The sequence below is a fragment of the Puma concolor genome, chromosome C2 (assembly GCF_028749965.1).
Source record: "Puma concolor isolate L17-30 chromosome C2, mPumCon1.1.hap2, whole genome shotgun sequence".
NCBI classification, from domain to species: Eukaryota; Metazoa; Chordata; class Mammalia; order Carnivora; family Felidae; genus Puma; species Puma concolor.
Genome location: NC_141675.1, coordinates 140,489,744 through 140,515,638, shown reverse-complemented (window position 1 = coordinate 140,515,638; position 25,895 = coordinate 140,489,744). Strand labels below are relative to the sequence as shown.

Here is a 25,895-nt window from a genome sequence, read left to right as displayed (position 1 = left end):
CTTCTGTGCAAAAGTAGCACAAAATGAACAAAGTTCCAGATGATTAACAAAACATATTGAAAATAGTTCTGTAGTTTATACAGTGTGTGTGGGTGTATGTGGGTGCGTGTAATATATATTAAAAGAGGGAAAAAAAAAACAATCACCAAGGCAAAAATATCCTTACACATGGAGTTTCTATGGAATCTCCCTTATTTTTGTTATTTCTCTTGAACTGCATGTCTACACAATAATGAATGTCAATGAGCACTGTTCATGACTTGAGAAATAAATCTCAGTGGGTCTCCTGTTTTCCTGAAAGGCGTCTGAATAGAGACACTGATATCTTTCATAACATTTGTTTTGAAGGATAAGAATGCTACTTCTCTTCACGGCAAAGGACAGATTGTTTTTCTCCCCAGAATAAAAAATGAAAAAAAAAAAATGTCTTTCTCTGGAACAAAGGTTGGACATGCTTGGTAGCACCTACATTTGAAAGATTGAGTTTTCCTAAACTTGGAGCTGCTCCTCAGCCATGCCAGCATATTGTGTGTGCAGCATGTATCTGAGCTGATCTGCATTGCCTACTGGGACTTGGTGACAAGGGAAGTCATTGTGAACATAAAATTCATGCTGCCTCTGTGTGGTGAGTAGGAAAGTCCATTGTCTCTGATCCAGCAATCTCGTGTCTTCTGCCAGCATCTACTGTTAGCTTGTAAGTGCGACAAATGTTTATCCCCATTTCAGTTATTGAACCCTTGGCTTTATTAGTCCAGACAAATTAATTTATATACAAATTGAGGCAAGGTGACATCCAAGAAGGTTGGACTTACTGTTTCCAATCTCCCCACCCTTATATTTTTCTCATTCAATTGGATCTACTCTATCTTTCAGTCAAACTTAAATTTCTTCTGCTATTCTGGAAAGTTATCCATAATAAAGATCAGATGATCCTCTACTTGCATTTTAAATAAAAAAAAATTACTTCTGTAACAGGACCTCTGTCAATTATGCAGGGAAGACGAGTCAGTGTGTTCATTTGCGTGAATAATTTTCTATATTAACTTTCTGGAGGAATAAAGCACTTGAAACAAGTGCTTTTGACTACCATAACATATACCCTGCCTAATACTTTCTTTCAATTTGTCCATTTGTAAAGAGTGTGATTTGAAGGAAACTGTAAGTTTAAGTGTTTTTGCCTAGAAGTTTGCTGAACAGGCTGGCTTGACATAAAGACAGTTATCACTGTTTATAGCCTGGTTCTCAGCTTATTGCTATGGCACTAATAAGATAGGTTCAGTGTTTTAAGAATTGGCTCACGTTAGTAAAACTTACAAATGGGGGGGATATGAAACAGTATATCAGTTTACTGACTTGTAATGAGCAGAATAAAATTCTTGAGAAAACCAGCACATTTCTTCATTATAAGAAACAAATGTTTTAAGATCTATTTCAATCAGAAGTTTAAGGAGGATGACATCAGGCTAAAGGAATATAACATTTAATGACATCTCACTGTCACAAGTCCTGAATGCCTCCACCTCTAATGTGAAAATATGTGCTTGCTAAGCAGACTTTATACTAAAATAAAATGATGAGGTTGTGCATTCCATTGGATCTTGCTAATTGGGGAATGCCATTTTTCCCTCTAAGATCCCACTCTTGTATTTTTATTTTGTATTTAGATACTCTATACTATTCGTAGAATCTCTCTTATATCGTATTGTATTGAAGGTACATTCATATTTTTCCAGTCTTTGCTTTATTAATTTTTTAGACTTCTGCTCATTCCTTAGAATGTGATAGGCTAAAACTTCGAGAATGGCTCTGGATGTCTCTTTTTACTCCTATCAAAAGAATATCTATTGCAGTTGTATAAATTGTATGAAATACTCATGCCTGAAGACTTTTTAGTCTTTAGGGTTTCCATAATTTTCATCATTCTTAAGTAAAACTACACAGTAGAAATTGTGAACAGGGGCTATAAATGTCAGAACATTCCTTAGAGGTCCATGCCTCAGACTTTGACTATCTTGTGATATTTTCGGCTCATCCAGCACTAGAGTTTTCATTAAGTCTGAAAAGTGGGCAGAACTTGTTTGCCAGTTCCAAAGAAGATGTAAGGAGGAGTCATCCTATTGATTTTATTTCTAGCTTTCCACTTCAAACAAAGAGAGCAAAAAAGGCCTCCCAAGAGTTCTAACTACTTTGAGGGAATGGTTTTATAAATAATTGAGTGACATACCCTAGGAGAAAATCTTTACTTCTTTCCTTATATATATATTTTTACTTTTTTTGAAATTTTCTTTTGACATCAATACTGTTTACTTCTAAATAAATTGTATGAATGACCAGGATTCTGAACAAGTGAGTTAACTGTGCCATGTAATAAACAACATGCCAAAATGTTCTTAATTTATTCCTGGTTTATTACATTTGGAAAGGTATATGTATATAGATGAAAACTTTATTCTCATTGTCTAAGTGGTTTTACAATTAGGTTATTATGTAGTTTCAAGTGAAAAATTGGGGCGTATGCTACCGTTTTGGCAAGAGAATTATTTTGAGCTGAAGGCAATTAAGAAGAAGCAAATACAACAAAAGCTCTCTGATTTGCCTAAAGGAAAGACATAAATTTGTAAATTTGTCTCCTCCCCTCTCTACCAAGAAGGACAGAAATTAATCACTGGAGGCAACTCTAGACCTTTATCAGCTCAGAGGCATCGCCAGAGTACTCTACAAAGCAAACCTTGATAAACTAATCTTTAGTTACCATTTGTTTCCCCATATATTTTTTACCTGCAATCTGACACTCCTAGAAGCAGTTTTGTTTTTCCTTTGTCTTGTTACTCCTCTAAAAAATGTATTGTTCTTTTGTTAAGATACTACTTAAGCCCAAATTCTAACCACTTGAGGGTGTGTCTTCTGATCATGTTAATAAATTTCAGTTTGTTTTTCTTTTGTCAATGTCCATTGTTAGTCCAAAATACAGGGCCCTACCCAAAGAATCCCAAAAGGGAAAGGTAAAAAGACTCTTTTCCTTTTCAACACAAACAACTGTGGATTTCTGAGACATTGACTCATTTCTACCATCACAATTAGGAAAAAAAAAAAAGGTTTTAAAATCTGCTATAATACATGAACTTATTTATATAATAGTGTAATGATATTTTAAAATACTCATATTGACAGGGCAGAAAAAGTACTGAAAGAATTTTGCCAAAAGATTAAGGAAATAATTTTGTAGTTGCTGTTAATATGAGTTTATTTTTTAAATAATAAACCATTGATTTTCATCAGTAAATTATTTTTTCCCTCCTGAGAACTTACAAATGTGATAAATTTGTATAAATGTCAAAGTTTAACTGGAAATTTTAAAGTCATAAAAACCAACTTTTACTTAAGTCTCAAAAGGAATAAAGCCAACATCTAAAGACTATGAATAACAAAGTAAATAAAATCAGGAGGAGGAAAAGAAAAGGAAGTGACTTTTTTAGTGTTCATAAATTTCCTTTTTTTTTTTCCTTATGGAAGATTCCAAGTGATTTCCATAAATTTGGGGTCTTATTCTTTGCAATTCAGTTCAACTCTTTTCTTTCCTATAGGTTCCACTGAACTTTGTTAGCCGTCCCTTTTATTATATTTTATTTATTTCGCTTTACTTTATTCAGTTTGTCTTTAAAACAAAGCTACAGCTATCTTTTTATCTAACTTGCATTTGTTGACAAATTACCTGTTTTACGCCTGGCCCCTCTAGACTGTGATATCCTTGATGGTGTTTACTATCTCCTTATTTTATTTTATTTATTTTCAAAGCACCAGCATTTGGCATAATTGATGTAGTAGCTTTTAAATAAATGTATGTTTAATGAATTGACATATAAAAAGAGATAAAAAATGGGTAAAAATGACCTTTGTTTCAGCGATTCTCAACTCCAGCTATAACAGGCATACACTGTGACATCTTGAGTAAGCGTGTACATTTCTAAGTTTTAGTTTCTTTATCTGTAGATTATGATATTTAATGTCACTATAGCACACACACACTATTGGATTCATACCTATGTCCCTCTTCCTCTATCCATATTAACAAAATCCTAGACTTGCATGAAGAGTCACTGTGTTCCCTGAGTCCTAACCTTTAGGAAAGTGAAATCTCTCATTAGGCTCGACAAAGCTCTCTTTCAGAAATGACGATGAGATACAGGCTTAACCAGATAGGGGCGCCTGGGTGGCTCAGTGGGTTAAGGATCCCGCTTCGGCTCAGGTCATGATCTCACAGTTCGTGAGTTTGAGCCCCACATTGGGCATATCAGCACAGGACTTGGAGTCTGCTTCAGATTCTCTCTCTCCATCTCTGCCCCTCCCCTACTTGTGCCCTGTCTCTTTGTGTCTCTCAAAAATAAAGAAATGTTTAAAAAAATTAAAAAAAAAAGACAACCAGACAAACAGAAGCTGAAGGAGTTCATTGGCGTGAGACCTGCCGTAGAAGAAAAGACCTAAATGTGAGATAGGAAACCATCAAAATCCTAGAGAAGAAAACAGGCAGCAACCTCTTTGACCTCAGCCACAGCAACTTTAAAACACTCTAATACTGGGGCGCCTGGGTGGCGCAGTCGGTTAAGCGTCCGACTTCAGCCAGGTCACGATCTCGCGGTCCGGGAGTTCGAGCCCCGCGTCGGGCTCTGGGCTGATGGCTCAGAGCCTGGAGCCTGTTTCTGATTCTGTGTCTCCCTCTCTCTCTGCCCCTCCCCCGTTCATGCTCTGTCTCTCTCTGTCCCAAAAATAAATAAACGTTGAAAAAAAAAAAAAATTAAAACACTCTAATACTAAACACTAATACTAAAACACTCTAATAATGAAGGCAAGGAAAACAAAAGCAAACATGAACTATCAAGACTTCATCAAGATAAAAAGCTTTTGCACAGCAAGAGAAATAAGCAACAAAACTAAGAGGAATTCTATGGAATAGGAGAAGATATTTGCCAATGACATATCGGATAAAGGGTTAATATCCAAAACCTATAAAGAAAATATCAAACACAGCACCCCCCAAAAATAGTCAAGTTAAGAAATAGGCAGAAAACATGAAGAGACTTTTCCAAAGAAGACATACAGATGGCTAACAGACACATGAACATATGCTCAATATCACTCATCCCCAGGAAATTACAAATCAAAACCATGATATTACCTCACGATTGTCAGAATGGATCAAATTAACACAAGAAACTACAGGTGTTGGCAAAGATGCAGAGAAAGGGGAACATTCTTATACTGTTGGTGGGAATGCAAACTGGTACAACCACTCTGGAGAACAGTATGGAGGTTCTTCAGAAAACTAAAATAGAACTACCCTGCGATCCAGAAATTTCACTATTAGGTATCTCCCAATGGATACAAAAATGCTGATTGGAAGGGGCATGTGCACCTTACTGTTTATAGCAGCACTATCAACAATAGCTAAAGTATGGAAAGACCCCCAAATGTCCATCGACTGATGAATAGAGGAAGAAGAGGTGATATATATGCATAATGGAATATTATCCAGCAATCAAAAAGAATGAAATCTTGCCATTTTCAATGATGTGGATGGAAATAGAGTGTATTATGCTAAGCAAAATATGTCAATCAGAGAAAGAATACCATATGATATCACTTACATGTGAAATTTGAGAAACAAAACAGATGAACATATGGGAAGTGAGGAAGAGAAGAAAGGGAACCAAACCACAAAAGACTCTTAATGATAGAGAATAATCTGTGAGTTGATGGAAGGAGGAGGGCACTTATTGTGATGAGTACTGGCTGTTGTATGTAAGTGATGAATCACTGAATTCTAATTCTGAAACCGATATTTCATTGTATGTTAACTAAAATTTAAATAAAATGAAAAAAGAATGGGGCACCCGGGTGGCTCAGTTGGTTGAGCATCCGACTTCGGCTCAGGTCATGATCTCATGGTTCATGGGTGCGAGCCCCGCATCAGGCTCTGTGCTGACAGCTCAGAGCCTGGAACCTATTTCAGATTCTGTGTCTCCCTCTCTCTCTGCCCCCCCATTGTTCATGCTCTGTCTGTCTCAAAAATAAGTAAACATTAAAAAAAATTTTAAATAAAATAAAAAAGAAGAAAAAATGCCAGAGAAACTTTTCCAGTTGAAACACAAAAATGCTAATCAGCAACATAGAAACATGAGATAGTAGAAACTCACTGATAAATACAATATATAGTCAAACTTATGTATAATATATAGTCAAATTTAGAACTCTAATATTGTAATGATGGTGTATAAATCCCTTTTTAAATTTGTTTTTGTTTTTATGTTGTTTTTGAGAGAGAGAGACAGAGTGCAAGTTGGGGAGGGGCAGAGGGAGAGGGAGACACAGAATCTGAAGAAGGCTCCAGGCTCTGAGCAGACAGCACAGAGCCTGACATGGGGGTTGAACTCATGGACCATGAGATCATGACCTGAGCTGAAGTTGGACGCTTAACCGACTGAGCCACTCAGGTGCCCCAATCACTTTTAACTCTAGCATAAGATTACAAATAGTTACAGCTATAATATTTTGTTAATGGATATGCAATGTAAAATCATGTAAATTGTGACATAAATAACATAAGATGTGTGAATGAGAGAAAAAAGTACAGTTTTGTATGTAATCAATGTTAAGTGATCATCAGCTTAAAATAAAACATGATGACTATAAGATATTTTATATAAGCCTTATGATAACCACACAAAAAATGTGTAGTAATTTTACAAATGTTAAAGAGAAAGGAATTGAATTATACCATTACAAAACAAAAACACAAAAGTCACCAATTTAAAAAGGAAGACAATAAGAGAGGAAGAAAGGAATAATACAACTATAAAACAGTCAGAAAGCAATGAACAAAATATCAATGGTATATTTACCTGTATATTTACCTGTAAATAGTTAAGTGTAATAGTTAAACTCTCTAATCAAAAGACATAGATCAGCTTAACAGATTTTTTTTTTAAAGACTCATTTACAGGCTGCCTACAAGAGACTTACTTCAGTTATAAGGACATACACAGGCTTAAAGTAAAAGAGTAGAAAAAGATCTTCCATGCAATGGTAACCAGAAGAGAGAAGGGGGGATCTTTTATCAGGCAAAATAGATTTTAAGTTGAAATGATCATGTGAGACAAAGAAGGTCATTATGTAGTGATACATGGGTCAGTTCATTAAAAGGAAATAAAATAGGAAATATATATGCACCCAACATTGAAGCAGCTAAATTTATAAAGCAAATGTTAACAGAACTTACAGGAGAAATAGACAGCCATATAATCATACTACTGGAATCCAATATCCCACATTCAACCATGGATAGATTATCCAGGCAGAAAATCAATAAACAGAGTACTTGAACAACACTATCGATCAAATGGACCCAACAGGTACACAATATCCTATCCACATTCTTCTCAAGCAAACATGGGACATTCTCCAGCACAAATGATATGTTGGGCCACAAAATAAGTCTGAAAAAGTTTAAGAAGATTGAAATCATACAAAGTATCTTTTCTGGCAACAGCGTTATAAAATTAGAACTCATTAACAAGTGGAAAATTGAAAAATTTACAAAAAAGTGTGGAAATTTAACAACACATTCCTGAAGATACAATGGGTCAAAGAAGACATTAAAAGGGAAGTCAAAACATACCTTGAGATAAAGGAAAATAGAAACACAAAAAGAAAGATCTTCAAAAACATAACTGCATCTCAAGGAACTAGAAAAAAATAAATGCAAAGTTAGCTGCAGGAAGAATTTAATAAAGATTAAAGCAGATATAAATGAAATACAGACTAGAAGAATAATAGAAAAGATAAATCCGAGTTGATTTGTTGAAAAGATAAACAAAATTGAAAAACTTTTAACTAGATGAATTAAAAAACACAGAAAAGACTCAAAGAAGTAAAATTATAATGAAGGAGATATTACAAATGATGCCACAGAAATAAGAAAGATTATGAGAGACTACTATGAGCAATTACATGCCAACATATTGGATAAATTAGAAGAAATGGATAAATTCCTAGAAATGTCAGAGGCAGTTAGTTAGGTTCTAACTGGATACCTGGAGGCCAGCAAACGGGAAGTCATGGCCACTCTCGACTATTGGGAAAATCAGAGGCCTGTCCTGGTGGCACTCCACAAGAAGCCAATCAAACCAATTGGGCCCAAGATGGCAGATGCCAGACCTGGAAACCCCTGACCAAATAAGGAAGAAAAAGTGCAAAACCCAGCTTCTAAGAAATCCCCTAAGTGAGAAATATTTCACCTCCTTGTTAACATTTGCCAATAGAAGATAGAAACTCAAATCTTCTCTTTCTTGAGGTCACCCACTCTCACATCTGAACAGTGTACTTTCACCTTGATAAACTTTCCCCACTTGTGTTGCTCCTCCATTGCATTGTCTGTCCTTGAAATCTTTCTCAAAAAGAGGTCAAGAGACTCCAGTGACATCATTGGGACAGGCTGGGTCAAGGCCTCAGGGCCCAGGACCCTCCCGAGTTTATCCAACCAAAGAAACAAAACATACCAAGACTACACCATTAAGAATTAGAAAGCCCAAATAAACATATAAATAATAAGAGGACTGATATAACATCACCTATCTAACAGCCTCCAATAGGTCTAAATCACTTGCAGCAGGAGGGCTCAAGGAGGTTGCACTATAGTTTATATTTACCCCCATCAAATGTGACCATGTGGGTGCCTGGTTGGCTCAGCTGGTTTAGTGTCAGACTTCGTTCAGCTCAGGTCATGATCTCACCACTTGTGGGTTCAAACCCCATGTCTGGCCATGTGTGGACAGCTCAGACCCTGGAGCCTGTTTCAGATAGTGCGTCTGCCTCTCTCTCTGCACCTTTTCTACTCGCGCCCTGTCTCTCTCAAAGATAAATAAACATTAAAAAAAAAATGTGTACATGTGACCAGGAAGGATTCAGGCAATGAAGAAAGAAAGATGAAGCTTGAGTCTAATGGAAACCAGTCAGGACTCAGTCTTCACACAAACTCAACACAGACTGAAACAACAAGAGTGAAGAGTGGGGTCTTTTCCAATTACCTTGGAACCAGGCGAATATATCTTACTAATCCATAAATTCTATGAGCAGACTGGCCTGGCTTAAAGCTCACATACAGGACACACACCAGCAGTGTCTTTGATTCTACTTTTCCCTTTTTTATATCTTTTCATTTTAAGATTTTTCTAAGTTACCAGTTGACTCTCTCCTCAGTGCCTGGTATTTCACATCTTTCTTCCCCCTCCTTTCCAAAATCCAATGCACCTTGTTTCCTTTTGCATCATCAGTAACATATAAAAATAAACCAGATAAATCATAGTAAGGCAATAAAAGTTAATGATAAGAGACAAGTGTTTCAGTTGGACTAGAAAAAAGCCTCTAGAAATAATCATAATTGAAATAGATACAGAGATTTAGTGGAGATATAGTCTATGTTGTTGAAGCTGTGTGATGGGGAAATTGAGACTTATGATTCTGTTCTCTTTGAATATGCTTGAGAATTTCTACAATATATAGTTAAATTTGCAAAAAAAGTATAGAATAATAGTAAGATAAACTGTTTGATCTGAGATGAATAGTATAAATACAGATTGGACATTTGAAAAAGAAAGTAGATAGGCTATTATCTATTTATTTTTTATTTTTGAGAGAGAGAGAGAGAGAGAGCACCTGCAAGCTGGAGAGGGGCAGAGGCAGAGAGAGAGAGAGAGAGAGAGAGAGAGAATCTTAAGCAGGCTCCATGCTCCCACTGCAGGGCTTGATCCCACGACCCTGGGATCATGACCTGAACTGAAATCAAGAGTCAGATGCTAAACTGACCGAATCACCCAGGTGCCCCCTAGATAGGCGTTTTAAATTTTTTTTTTCTCAACGTTTTTTTTTTTTTATTTATTTTTGGGACAGAGAGAGACAGAGCATGAACGGGCAAGGGGCAGAGAGAGAGGGAGACACAGAATCGGAAACAGTCTCCAGGCTCTGAGCCATCAGCCCAGAGCCCGACGCGGGGCTCGAACTCACGGACCGTGAGATCGTGACCTGGCTGAAGTCGGACGCTTAACCGACTGCGCCACCCAGGCGCCCCGAGATAGGCGTTTTAAAACTGAGGGCATGCATAGACTTTCAATAACAAAAGTAAACGTATTTCCCTGTAGTTGCCCCTTGCAAAAAAAAAAAAAAAAAAAAAAAAAAAAAAAGGTTTTGAGTTTTGCTAATATTTGTTTCATGATTACAAAGCAATTGAGAAAATAAGAACAAAGCCCGTTAGTTATTTTCACTGTTTTAACAAGTCGTAAGACACTACTCATCTGTTGAAATGTCATTCATGTCTGGTTCATATTTCCTCTTTCTCCTGATGTCTTACACTAAAACTTGCCCAGAAGCAAAAGTGGCTTTGTAATAATCATCTTAACTCCTGGTTCTTTCATCTCCAATTGACACAATACCAAGGGATCAACACTACTGAAAATTTATGATCTTTTCTTCCTTCCTGCCACAATGTAAAATTATTCATGGCTGAAAAAAACTTGCCCGCACAGCTGAGATTGGGATTTTCTACCTGGTGTTCAAGGACCTTCACAATCCCCGTCATTCAATTTACCCCACTCTCCTCCTCTCTAAATTTTCTGATTTGCAAGGCCAAGTTGCAAACAGCTCCTCTTAGAATGTGTTACCTGTCCTAGTCTTTCATATTTTTATGCTTTTGTTTCATTGTCTGATTCTTGAATTGCCCTGCCCTTTCCATCACCCTTTTTTCCCAATCGTGTCATCAATTAAAGCTGAACTCAATGCCAACTTTCATTATGCGGTATTTACCCGGGGATCATTATGCTCTGAATTTCAAATAACATTTTCTTTCAACATCACACATTTGATGTATAACTAATTAGGCATTGCCAATGCTCTTAGGGGTCCAAAGGCCAAAGCCCTAACATCAGTAAGAGTAGAACGAGCACACACATAGCCCCCCAAGATCCATGAAGGCAAGGGCATAATTTATATCTCATGAATCCCCTCAGAGTGTCCAGCAACCTGCTGGGCACATATTTTGGGCTGTTTTTATTTGTTAAAAATAGAGGGATATTTTGGACTAATGCAATTCAAAGAAGATTATGGAGCGTTTAAAGCATGTCTACTCCGAGACCTCATGTAAGCTGTAATCACTCATGGCCTGTCTGTGCACTATCTGATGGTGTGAATCATGTCTTTCCCTCAAGGACTACGAGCAGGGAGCAGTTCTGTTTGTCGTCTAATGCAACTGCACTGAAATGTGGTCTTATTAGAGGTAATGTCAGTGAACCTGTCAGATTCAACATGAGTTCCTGTCATTGTCTCTGGAGCAATGAGGTATTTCTTTGATTGATCTGCAGAGTTGCCAACTGCTTGACGTTACTCAGCTTTTTCCTGGGCTTTGAATGAGTTCATGGCTATCAATCAACATATACACACATATATGGGAAACTCTTCATCTGGAAAGACTCATGGCATTAATACTTCCAAATTTCTTGTGATTTAAGCCAAATGTGTTGGTTGAGAGTGCATTATTGGTGATACAGGCAAGGGATATTTACACTTTAGGCTAAATTTCAGGCTTATGCTCTCAGTAAGAAACATAAAACAAATTATGTTTCTCCTAATTAACTTCCAAAATTGTGATTTTTGCTTTTTAAATTGATAAAATAGCAAGTATAAAGTAATTTTAAAATTACAAAACACTTCACTGTAAACCAACTTAACATTAATAGTTCTATATTCAGTAACTCTTTAGGAAGAGCTTAGCAATTTCTAACTGGAATCCATGCTTTTTTAAAATATTATTTTTTATATTTTTATTTTATTTTTGAGAGAGAGAGAGCATGAGTGGGGGGGAGGGCAGAGAGAGAGGGAGACACAGAATCCAAAGCAGGCTCTGGGCTCTGAGCTGTTAGCACAGCTCATGGGACTTGAACTCATGGACAGTGAGATGATGACCTGAGTCGAAGTCGGAAGCCCAATGGACTAAGGCACCCAGGCGCCCAGGAATCTGTGTTGGGTGTCTGTGTGTGTGTGTGTGTGTGTGTGTGTGTGAATAGCAGATTTTCCTATGGATTTTTTTTTTTTTTTAATAATTGTAAAGAGGTGACATTAAGTATCTGAATGGATGATGTTATGTACTGACCGGATGATGTATGGATTTGTGTCCCAAATTCACCTCCCAAATTCACACATTCAAGTTCTAATTCCCAAACCAATGTTAGAAGGAGGTGGGGCTTTTTGGAAATGATTACATCGTGAGGGTGGAGCCCTCATGATTGGAACGAGTGCCCTCATACAGGAGGCTTCACTAGGATCCCTCGCCACCCACAGGGTGTCCGTCCACCATGTGAGGTCATGGCATGATAGCACCATTTATGAGCCAGAAAGTAAACTGTCACCAGACGCCTAATCTGCTTGGCACCAGCCTCCAGAACGGTGAGAAATACATTTCTTTTGTTTTCAAGCCACCTATTCCACGGTATTTCTGTTATGGCAACCTGAACAGAGAAATGATTAGGGAGGTTCGATAACAGGGTTTGAGGATGGAAAGTGGAATGAGCTACCTTCTACTCTTTCCAGCCCTTTGCGAATCTATGTATGACTATATGTTTGTATAAGAAATATTGGCACCTTTGAGTCCACTCTGTTAATTGTCAAGTATCCTCATTGTTTTTATCACCAAACCCTAGGCAATTCCTCAGAGAAATTAGCAGCTGACACAATCACCAACTCTTTGGGATAATGCAAGTGACTTTTACCAGGTCACCTTGCACGAGCGTGGTGGGGGGCAGGTCATTCTGTTGGCCAGAGTTGTTTTACAGTCGGATTGGGAGATATTTATCCTTATCTCTGAGGAGGCCAGGGGATCTAGCTTTGGCTTTTGGCCAAGAAAGGGCAAGTGGGTTAACTAACTAATTAATGATTCGTGATGTGCTACTTAAAAGCCAAAATTCCTCTCATGACACCCAGGCCTGATGTATTTATGAATGGTTTTCACATGGCAGTTTGACCAGGTGGCAGATATAATACCCAGCTAGAAGCTTTTATCAGAAGTCTTCCGCAACTAATATTCATCACACTCATCTTGGTGGTTGATTTCAAAGCCAAAGCGTGGCCTTGAATAAGAAAGCTCTGGGGGTGGTTTGACCCTAGAGGTCTCTCAGACCTCTGATGTTAGCGTGCTCTCTCTTTGGCCCCACTGTATTCTTTGCCTTTGTTAGACGTCTTGGGTGAGTATGCTCTGTGTAGTGTGTGAGCCTTTCTCTTTATTCCAATATGTGCTATCATTATAGTCATCATGCAGACTTCCACTTGGGGAATGAATAAGTCACAGAATAAAAGCCACAATGTAGGGAATATAGTCAATGAGATTGTAGTAGTGTTGTCCAGTGAAAGAGGGTAGCTACACTCGTGGTGAGCGTAGCATAATGTAGAAGTTGAATCACTGTGTTGTGTACCCGAAACGAATGTAGCATTGCACGCCAACTCTACTCAATTGTTATTTAATTTAATAGGTTTTGTAATGCTTGGCCTCTTTATCACGCACTGATCTCCTATCCACATCAGCCAGCTCTCGTGTGTGCATCTTGAATTTTAATACAGTTCGAACCTGCCCGATTTTCGATATAAAGACCCAATCTCATCCTCCTATCCCTCCTTCTTTCTTGAGAAAACCTGTCCCTTTGGCTGGTTTATTAAGTAACAAAATACTCCTTATCTATCTATTCTTAATTCACCTTATTTTACAGTGTAATATTAGTTTCAGGTGTCGGATTTAGTGATTCATCACTTACATACAATACCCAGGGCTCGTCACAAGTGCCCACCTTAATATCCATCACCTATTTAATCCTCCCTCCCCCCACTTCCCCTCCAGCAATTCTCAGTTTGTTCTCTATAGTTAAAAGTCTGTTTCTTGGTGTGCCTTTCTCTCTCTTATTTTTATTTAATTCCCTTTCTTATGTTTTACACATCTGATGTTTTAGCTTCCGCGATTCATAGTTTAAAATCTGGCAATACCCAAGCGCTTTTTCTCTTTTCCTTGTCAAAACTACCTGGCAAAAATCCCAGGCCTACATTAACCAAAGTAAGTACTTTAGGTTTGCTTAAAAACAATTAGTGATAGGTTAATGAAGAAAAACTGATTAAAACAGAAGTATTCGTTCCTGTGTTGTATTATAGTCAACCATTTCAGCTAACTCTCAATACTTCTTGAAATTTGAACTTATTTATTTATAGCCACTGATATTTATATTTTTGATTTTAGAAAATAGCTGGAGAATTCATATGGGAATCTATTACATGTCTAAGCCTTTAGAAGAAAGTTTCCTGGGTAATAATTTATCTTTTTTGGGGGGAGTAATAATTCATCTTAAGAGAAAAGAGAATAAGGCATATCTACGTATTCAATAACATTAGCTTGATCATCAGAAGAAATGAACATATTTAAATATAGCAATGTATCACTAAGATTGTTCTCAAGACCAACCTTGGATTTTTATCTGGTATGGTGGTGAAATCAAGGGTTAAGGGCTCCGTGAAAAAGCACCAAAAATGGAAAAGATGACTTAAAAAATTTAAGATTGACATGTAGGATTACTTTGAGAACAATGTCATAGAGAAATATATATAAGGGAAAAGGGAATTATTTCATCTTAAGCATCAAAAAACAGGAGGGCCTCTTCACACGGTAGCTTTAAGGAGCTGAGTCCAATTGGTAGATCTATGTTAGGTTTCATCGGTGTTAAGAACACTCCAGGCCTACCATACCTAGAACTAGTGCTTGTAAAGACTGTGACAGGGGTCAGTTACAGCTCCAAGATCAATATCCCTTAGTGTCACAAGTTTGAGAAGCATGGAAAAGCAGTGTTGGCCAGATCCAAGTAGGAGGACAGCAGTTTTGGAAACAATAAACAACAATGCCCATGCTGCATATACCCGGGCTTTGGACAGTGAGCAACAGAATTCTCACAGGGGTTATCTGAATATAATGAAAAAAAAGTTTAGAAGTAGATGATGAGTCCAAAAAGAATGGGATGAGAAAAAGCAAAACGTTAATGTTACTTCTTTTGTATGCCTAGGCTGTTGCATTACAGAAACATTTACTCATGCTTTTCAGTTACATAAATTAATCTGAAAGGGGAGCATTACTCTCCCAAATTAGACAGAACTCTTGTGTTCTCATTATTTCTCACAATACAGCCATATGTGATATAATATAATTATTACAACATTAAGCACATTAAAACATTCTAAAAACTTCTTATATTTAAACTGTCAAGGGGCACCTCGGTGGCTCAGTCGGTTGAACATCCGACTTGGCTCAGGTCATGATCTCAAGGTCTATGGGTTCGAGCCCCATGTCAGGCTCTGGGCTGACAGCTCAAGGCCTGGACCCTGCTTTGGATTCTGTGTCTCCCTCTCTCTCTGCCCTTCCCCCGCTCATGCTCTGTCTCTTTCTCTGTCAAAAATAAATAAACATTAAAAAAAATTTAGACTGTCAAAATATGATTTAAAAATACCTGGGATTTTGAGTAACATTAAATTATTCATTTAAAAAGTTTCCATTTTTTCAAGTACCTTATAAAGTTATAGGTAATTTTCATATAGTAGTATTCAATTTGATGCAAATTATAATAAAAAACTATAAAAATGATGTCAATCTTAAATCCTATGTATCAGTGATTCTGATAAATTTAAATGATTTCATGTTTTGCCAGAGTGATATGACTCAGGCATTATTTGTAATAGATCTTAAAGGAGAATGTTGGGGTGCCTGGGTGGCGCAGTCGGTTAAGCGTCCGACTTCAGCCAGGTCACGATCTCGCGGTCCGGGAGTTCGAGCCCCGCGTCAGGCTCTGGGCTGATGGCTCAGAGCCTGGAGCCTGTTTCCGATTCTGTGTCTCCCTCTCTCTCTGCCCCTCCCCCGTTCATGCTCTGTCTCTCTCTGTCCCAAAAATAAATAAACGTTGAAAAAAAAAAAATTAAAAAAAAAAAAAAAAAGGAGAATGTTGACACTGCTTGCATTGGGGCTATTCAATGAAACTCACTTTCATCAGGCTGACATTCTTGGACTTTTAATCTTTGTTTTCTTTTCTATATGGTGCTGTTTTTTTCTTCTATGACATCACTTCCTGTCAGTGCCCCGTTTACTATCATGAGGTCAATTGTTTATCCTAGTTGTAAATGGGAACCAACTCCACTGAACTGTCAAAGCATTTAAACCCTTGTTTCATTCAAAAAATTATTACTCACAATATATAATAGTAAGTAATGTAAAGGTTACCCAATAACACATAGGGTCAAATAGAATATCAAATCTAAATAAGATCAAAATATGGAAACATTTTCCCCCAAATTATTTGTTGGAGATGCCTGTATTCACATTAGCAGAATTTAAAGCGACATTCTCTCATCTCTCTGGTTCCTGCACTTTAATTTTTGAAGAACCCTATATGTTTGCTCAACTCTAAAGTGTCAATGTTATGAGCAAATGTCAGAGAAGAAGAAAGTTAAATATATTCTCAATCTCATTGCAAACCACAAACTCTGACTCCCCTTGTTTTGTTTATTGCACAACGTATCTGGAAGTGAGGACTACATAGCTTTACTGAACTTACTTACTCCTGTAAAGTGTCCCTCACTTAGCCCAATCCATAGGTTAGCTGCACTGGCTCTCAGAGGGATGCTTCCAATGTTTGGCTCAGTGAAGTGTGTCTAATGTCTGAAAATTCAGGGATTTTTTTACAAGTTTTAGTATACATTTTAAACACTTTTCCTCCTATACTCTTCCCCAAATGTGTCAGTTATCTAAGGTTTGCAGAGTAAAGAATGACTTCTAGCCCCCCTTAAGTGTTATGCCACAGGTAGATTTACCTCCACAACCATCTAGGTCAAAAGTGCTTTGTTGTCAAGGTGGAATGCGTTAAGTTAAAACAAAAACAAAATATTATACATTTAGAAATTCTTTGGCACCTTCCTGAGGTGAGGAGAGAGGATTGAATGAGAATGTTCATGCAGTATAAGTTTGAGATGATAGTGTTTACATTAGGTGTTGATTTTGAAAAATGGATGGCTTGGAAAGTTTTAGGAAACCCATTTGAAAGGATTTTATGGATTGGAACTAGAGGTCAGAAATAGAAACCTATAAGGCTACACAAGATTTGGATGGTGGTGCCATTGACTGGCATAGGGTAGAGAAGAGAAGGAGAACAAAGCTGTTTTTGAGTTAAGGTGATTCTATGGCACATCCTTTGGAGAGGAAGCTCAAAGAAGGAATTCAATATACATGTCTAAAAAAGAGGAGGTATACAGTAGGCATATAAATGTGGAATCATCGATGTATAATATTGGAATCCATAGTCACAGAAAAGAACCATCCAAGACTAAAGAAAGAATGAGCATTGAACAACAAAGCTGAGCAAATGATCTGGGAAAAACATAATGAAAAAGAGCAGGAAGAATGGAAGACAAAATACATATTAAAGTGACTATCACTTAATTTCTCTATTAAAAAATAAAGAGCTGTGGGGCACCTGGGCGACTCAGTCAGTTAAACATCCAGCTCTTGATTTCAGTTCAGGTTATGATCTCCCGGTTTGTGTTCGAGCCCTGCATCTGCACTGGGTGCCGGAACCTGCTTGGGATTCTCTCTCTCCCTCTCTCTCTGCCCCTCCCCTGCTCTCTGTTTCAACCTCTCAAAAATAAATTATAATAAAAATAAACATCAAACAAAATAAAAAGTAAGGAGCTGTGTCTGGCAGTGGGGTGTGAGTGGAGGACATAAAGGGCAAGTGAAAGAGTCACGAAATAGTAGAACTAATTAATTTTTTTAACTTCATTTTGTGTCTGGATTGACAGTAATAAATAATATAGAATATATTAGAATAAGATATAGAATAATAATATAGAATATAGACATAGAATATTTTATGTCTATATATACTCATAGATGATTGTCTACTTCTATAACATTTGACACAAAAAGTGTACTATAAAAACAAAGACATGACTATGTAGATACACAGTGATAATTTTATGACATTATTGAAGAATAGAGTGAGAAATACTCAAAAATCCTATTCTGTGCAACCATACAGTTTGGATCTCTGGTTTTATATATCACCAAATAGACTTAGGAATTAAATCGATGAATTACTATATACCTGATTTTAATAAAAAGGAAAATTAATATATGAACTTCACCAAATAAGCTAAAAAAAGGTAAAAGATGTTAATTCTAATTTTAGAGAAAGAAAATAACATTTATTAAGATATGGAAATAATATGATGGTGTGAACTTGAAGGACAACAAAAACCCAAGTAAGAAAGATATCAAATCCTTATGGATAAAGATTTCACATAATTAAAATAAATTTTCATTATTATCACAGCAAAAGTTTAATCAAGGAAGAAATTAGAGCTCTTCGGCATGAAATGAGAAATGAGATAGCAAGGACAATAAACCCACTGAAGTATTAAATGAATATTTCCCAATGTATTTAAAGAATAGCATTAGTGGGTCAAGAACTGGAAATTCTTAATTAATATATCTTTTACTAATACTTAAAGGGTCAGCATTTCAAATGGGCTTTCTAATTTGCCTTTAGCAAATTTGATGATAATAAAAATTAAAATCCCTATAATTTTTGCTGATTCTATTGGGCTGTATATTTTATCTAAAATGTTAAATATAATGGCAGATTTAGAAAAAGCTGTTTTAAAGACTCAATCAATTTGACTGTTAATGTTAGCAAAGTAATGCAATAATTGCTTTATGATATCCCCACACAGGGAAGGCAAAACTGTTTTGTGTTTTCTCCAGGTCATTTAATAACTTTTTTTTTTTTTCAAAAACATGCAATACTACATTTGCATTGTAAAAAAATGTGGTGATTACAGATAAAGTGTAATAATCCTTAATCTCACTATCCAGAAGTATCCATTAATAGCATGGAAAACAGGCACAGTTCCATAGAAAAGAAGGCTTCAAAGAGAGTGATACCTCCTGATTACAATCACAACCTCAACAACAATGAAATAATCTGTTCGGTAAACACTAGTGGGACCACTTTGTTTTAAAACTTGAAAGTCTCCAGAGGAAGTTTGGAAGAGTTGGACAAAGAGGTTGGGTTGAAAAGCAGCAGATTGAGAGTGAAAGCACACAAAGGGAAATGGAAACAAGGGACTTATAGTGTATATTTTGGTCTCGCAAGTTTTCTCTGCAGTTAAAATGGGGAAAGAAATTGAAGTTTCTGGTGGATGGTGATTGTGAAATTACTGAGTTGAATCGCTTTGAGGCTTAGCTCACATGAGAGCACTTAGGGACTCCTTTGGGCTTGCAGTTGTGAACAAACATAACTCCTAGGTGATGTAGGCAATGTAATGTAGGATGATGGACATCTATGCAGGATGTTGGAGGCATGTCTGCAATAAGCAACTTCAACATCTTAGTGACATTTAAAAATAAGAATTTACCCCTCCTACACGGAGGTTTTCAGTTCAGCTGGTCTGGGTTGAGGTCACCTGGGTGGCTATTCTGGAGCTGAACTTGGATCTAGAAAGGGAATTGGGTTTGTCTGCTTCATATCTACTTATTCTAGAGTCCCGGCCAGAACAGAGGGCACCTGCTATCTGCCCTTTGCATCTGCCAGTATTCCATTGACCAAAGCACGTTCTATGGCCAAGCCTAGCGGCAATGTGGGAGGAAGAAAAATCTGCCCAAATTGATAGGGGATGTCAAATGAACATCTGCTGCACAATTCTTCAAATTATCACACCCTTCTTCTTTCCTCCTGGTGTGGCTTGTATGTGGGAATGATAGCTCAAATTGAGGGAATCATCTTGGACCGTGTGGACTGCAAGATGCATCGCCGAGGATGGGGCTGGCAGAACAACAGGGTAGAAGAATCTGCTTTCCCTGGGACATGTCCTCCAGACCTCTTTTACATGAGACAAAGATGAATTCTCTTTTTCAAGTCAGATGATTTAGCGTTTGTCATCCATCTCAGGGGAAACATATCCCAGCCGACCCGAATCTCCTTGAAATAATGTGTAGAGGCAGAAGTTGAAGATGCCATTTTTTTGAAGTGAAATTTCAGTTACATAAAGCGTTACACAATTTAAGTCGCAGAAGGTATGGCTTTTGGAATGGGGCCCTGTCCACACATGTGCATGAGACACGGCAGCAGTATTTAGTGTGGCAACAGAACTAGAGTGAATCAATGAAGCAGTGGCAGGACAGCACGGACCCAGGAATCCTGGTGAGGCAGCAGACCAAATCCACCCTCAAGAATGTCAGTCTAAGTAGGGCTGAGATGTGGCACAGAATTCCACAGAGGTGCTAGAGAATACAACGGTCTGAAAGCGGAGTGTGTATGAGATTCTCCTCCATGGTCACACAGAGATATCAGAAAACCTCTGGGAGTGGGGGGGAATCAAAATATTATAGTTGTGAAGATGGGGATAGTAAGCTAATTAATTTCAAACATTAGCACTACATAGAATTATCGATCTCCTGGGCTGGGGAGTTCTGAGCTCTCGTTCACTGTCATTTAGAGATTTTGGAAAGTAGCCACTAAACTTCTATATTTTATGCTTGGTTCCGCTGCAAACAGAGCTTGAGGAGAAGATGTATCCACTAGAAACTTCATCACTTGAAATTGGCAAAGAGGGGGGAACGGAGTATTGAACTCTGCAATTTTTAATTTTCTTAGCCAAACAATAAAAAGTAGGTATTATTACAAAAAGCAGGAGAAATATAGAAGCCTAAAAGACCTATTGTAAAAGGGAAGCATTATATGGTTGATATTGACAAACACAAGTTCTGTGTTGCTTGCTAATTTAGTTAAGTTTCAGTTCATTTGACCCTTGCAGGGAGTACATGGAGAAGATACTGTCTTCACAGGAGATGTGTTAGAGAGTACTGCTAAATATAGCTAAAAGCTTATTTTACTGCAAACATAAAAATAGAAATAATTGATGGCATCTAAAGCACATAACTTCAAGCAAAATTCACAAGCTGGAACACATAAAGAATGTGATGTTCTGTTTATCTACAGTCTTTACCCACCTGGGCCAAAGGCACCAAACTAAGGATTGAAATAAGTCAATGCTTAGAAATATTCTATATTAGAATTATTAGAATTTTGCACTAATTTTATTTTAAGGTGAAAATCCATCACACAAGAGAATGACAGTGTCCGTGTCAAGACATAAATATGGGAATAATATTTTCACACGTGTCTGGAAAAGGCAGGCAAAGAGCAAAGATCTATTTGACTGAGGTCAAATAGATCATCAACCTGATACAAAGTTTGAGCAAAAGTCAACTTTAAATTGGGTTAAAAAGTCTTTTTTTAAAAAGTAATGTATCTCACAAGCTAAAGTTAACTATTTAGAACCTGGATTTGCTAAAAATTTGATGCAAGAAAGATCTGCCAAATGAGCCAATGAAAATTTATAGGATTGGCTTCCTTCTCTTCTCCATCACTCCTTCCTTACCTTCTCAACAATTCAACTCAAAATCCACTGGAAGGGATAAGCAAGGTAGGAGTCAATGACAGCGGCATGTTTGTGTGGGGAATGGGCATCATCTGAATATGATTGTGAGGACATATATGGTAAATCCAAATTTAAGGACATTCTTCAAAATATCTATATCAAATATGTTAAAAGCATATGATGCCTATCTTTAGGTAAATGTAGTGGATTTATTGTATATAAGCAAAAGAAAAATAGACCCAGTTGAAGGTACAAGGGAAGGGTAATGGTAATTTTATTTCATAGAAGTTAACTTTAAGAAAAATATTAATCCTGGGCACCCGGGTGTCTCAGTCGGTTCAACATCTGACTCTTGGTTTCGGCTCAAGTCATGATCTCATAGTTCGTGGGTTCGAGCTCTGTGTTGGGCTCTGTGCTGACAGTGCAGAGACTGCTTGGGATTTTCTCTCTCTCCCTCTCTCTGCCCCTCCCCTGGTCACTCCCTCTGTCTCTCTCAAAGTAAATAAATATATGTTCAAACATTAAAAAAATAAAAATATTAATCTGTCAATAAATGAACCTAAACAGAACTCCTCTTCCCAGAACTCAAAATCTATTTATAATATTAAAATCCAGAATGCTTTGGCTTAAATGTACAGTGGCCAGTGAGCTTGGGAATTGTTACAATTGGTTTTTAAATATTTTTTTTAATGTTTATTTTTATTTTTGAGAGAAAGAGACAGACAGAGCGTGAGTGGGGCAAGGGCAGAGAGAGAGGGAGACACAGAATCAAAAGCAGACTCCAGGCTCTGAGCTGTCCGCACAGAGCCCGATGCGGGGCTGGGACTCACGGACATCAAGATCATGACCTGGGCCTTGATCTGAAGTCAGATGTTTAACCCACTGAGCCACCCAGGTGCCCAGGTTTTCATAGTTTTAATGCTGAAAATATTTTCCAATTTCCATAAAAATCCAAATTAATGTACTTTTAAAACACAACTCATTCTGAAGTTGGAGCTATCAGTTCATATTTATTATAAAATAAACAATTTATAAAATGCTAAAGCTTATTATTTAAAAAGAAGATGAAGAAGAAAGTCTCTATAGCCCAAGTCTAGATATATTAGTTTAGGTGTTTGCAGACTGGAAACTGGGCCTGTGAAAGACAGTTTTAATTGTCTGGTTAGCTGTCATAACTCAAGAATACTCCTGGAACTAAAATTCCTTTCCTAGTAGAAGGTAGATGTGGCTGTCTTTGTTAGAACCAAATGTCTCCGGGGCGCCTGGGTGGCGCAGTCGGTTAAGCATCCGACTTCAGCCAGGTCACGATCTCGCGGTCCGTGAGTTCGAGCCCCGCGTCGGGCTCTGGGCTGATGGCTCAGAGCCTGGAGCCTGTTTCTGATTCTGTCTCCCTCTCTCTCTGCCCCTCCCCCGTTCATGCTCTGTCTCTCTCTGTCCCAAAAAAATAAATAAACGTTAAAAGAACCAAATGTCTCCAGTTACGCCCACGATGGCACTCCCAGAGGCTGGCCTGCCCAATGTACATTCTAAAGGCAATTAATTGCCTATGAGGTCTTATGAGCGCTCAAATAATCAAGGCTTCCATGACTAGCTGAATATCTGCATTTTTTGAAAAGTTTTTGGTGACAAATTCTATGCACCTGTGCACTTTTAAAAATGCTTATCAACTGATCAAAATATGCTACAGGTTATTCCAGGTTTGAGGTCTTTGATTCCATAGGCGGTAGCCAAAAACCATTTAGGTTGGGCATATAGGGACCTAGATCAGTGTAAATAGCGTAAACAGCGTGGCAGTGATCTCACTTTGCGTCAGTCTTAAATGTATATGGTGGAAATAATATACAGTGGCAAGACAGTGAATGTCTCTTCCCAAGTTCACACTCTGTGTTGTGTTGGTAGCTTAAAATCAGCTATGGTGAGAGTATGTACACCACAGAAATTGACTGCAAATCAGAGCTTAATTAATTGCTTGATTTAGTGAATCAAGAAAATAGTAATAATGTAGATTAAATTGAAAAGTGTAACCATTACCTTGTGTATGGCACAAAAAATGAAGAAATAAACTTCTAATACTCACAGGCTGCTATCTGATCCAGGAAAAGAAAGTCATGCATGTCACCAGAGAATGAAGAAAACATACGTTTTCTTATTTCACTTTTGTCATACTGTTTGACATAAACACAAATGTCAACTGCCTATACAACCATTGGATGCCTGGAGATAAAAGAGTTTACAAAAAAAAAAATTCAAAAAGGATTTGGTGAATTTCAACTAGCTTTATGGAATTGATAATAAAGTGTATTATTTACTTTATCAGTATTTGTATATTATATACTACACATCATTTGCATTAGTAAAATTTATTTAAAAATTTGTGTCTGCATATATCTATTTTTTTGTGTGAGTAAAGCAGGGGAGTTAAACCATTAGTTATAAGTGCTGTGTACTTATTCAGCTTTTCCCCATATATCTCATTAATGCAATGGCAATAATAGTAATAATAAACACTTTTAGAGCCCTTCATCAGTATTCTAAACATTTTATGTGTATTAATACAGTTAGTGATCGCCACAGTTTTCTATGTAGGTATTATTGTCCATTGTTCACGCATGATCGGTTGATACTTAGATATTTAAATATACTGATGTAATTTATACAAAGTATTTAACACCAAATTGGCAACAAGGATATCACCTCACTTTTACTTAAGACTCCTAACGATGCACTTTCTAATTTCACTACCGCAGATTGAAGGGCTCATCGTATAGCACGAAGTTAACATTGAACAGGCCCAGCACACAGGCTTAAAATAATAGGCCAGTAAGCTGGTGGAAAGTTCATGATTCGTTAATAATTTTTTGACACAGAAAGAAACCTAATTTTAAAATTAAACTCTCTTCCAGACTCACTAAGGGAAAATTTCTAGGGGGTACTTTAATGCTTGCCATTTTAAATAAGACAAAGCCTACTGTATAAACAGCAAATATAAATTACCTCCAAAGAGCGTAATGATGGAACATGTTTAACAATTTTATTTTTATCACAGCTTGATGATTTTATTAAAATTATATCAATTATGTTTCTAATCAGCATGATGCTTAACCTAGATTTGAAGCTTTATCAGGAGATTGCCTCTATGCAAAATGCAAATTTAATACAATGAAAATATTTTCTGCAGATTATCTCTAAAAAATCATGTTCACAAAAGTTTCCAGAATAATTTGCTTGTATCTGAATCTACATGGTTGTCCTAGCAAAATGCAATACTAAATGTATTTTTGGCAAATTACCAATAATCAAAATACCAAGATAACTTCACACTTAAGAAATAGTATGTCAGGGATATCAGGATAAATATTGTTGTTAAAAAAATGTGAAAAACATACCAGGGGAAAGGAAGAGATTTTCAAAGTGGGTAAAACATATTGAAAGATCCAATATATGTTGTCTATTAATATAGAGACCTTTACATATAAATATAGAAACCTTTATATGTAACAACTAAAGGAATGCAAAAAAGAAATCCACATATAGCCACATACTAGCAATAAACAACCAGAAATTTAAAAATACATTTATAATACCATTGACATTATGAAATATATAATGATAAATTTGATATCAGATATGCACACTGAAGACAACAAGAATATTGGCACACTGAATGGCACACTAAAAACAACAGAATATTTACAGAAAAATTAAATACCAGAATAAATGGAGAGATGTTGGAGCGCCTGGGTGGCTCAGCCGGTGAAGCGTCTGACTCTTGATTTCAGCTCAGGTTATGATCTCACAGTTTGTGAGATCGAGCCCAGCATTGGGCTCTGCGCTGATGGTACAGAGCCTGCTTGGAATTCTTTCTCTCCTTCTCTCTCTACCCTTCCTCAGCTTGCACTTTTTCTCTCTCTTAAATAAAAAAAAAATTAAAAAAATTAAAATAAATAATAAGCAGAGAGATGTTCATGGATAAGAATGCTCACTCAATACTTTCAAAATGTCTATTGTTCACAATGTGATATACACCTATAACAATCCCAATCAATATCCTAGCAGATATTTTTTGTAGAAATTTTGAAGTTAATTCTAGACTTTACACAAATAGGATATGTATATGCATTTTGGGCAAATTACTAATGATTTACCATGTAAATTCTAGAATTATATGTATAAATAAATATCAAGATATTTATAATATATTAATATACATTATTGTATTCTATTTAAATTTATGAATACATATAAAATACATACTTTTTATACATAATATATAAATATATACTATAAATTCATAAGTAAAAATAAATTTTTATATGTATACACACATGCAAATGAGTAGAATC

At 36.8% G+C, this 25,895-nt stretch overlaps 1 long non-coding RNA gene across 1 annotated transcript in view; it reads left to right on the top strand.

The window, feature by feature from the left end:
- The first annotated feature begins 360 nt into the window (after positions 1-360).
- The window catches only part of LOC147577554 (uncharacterized), a 101,516-nt gene continuing 75,981 nt past the window's right edge, over positions 361-25,895 (top strand). Inside the window, exon 1 of the long non-coding RNA XR_015255859.1 lies at positions 361-625. This is a non-coding gene — a long non-coding RNA (uncharacterized LOC147577554). The remainder of the gene's footprint in view (positions 626-25,895) is intronic.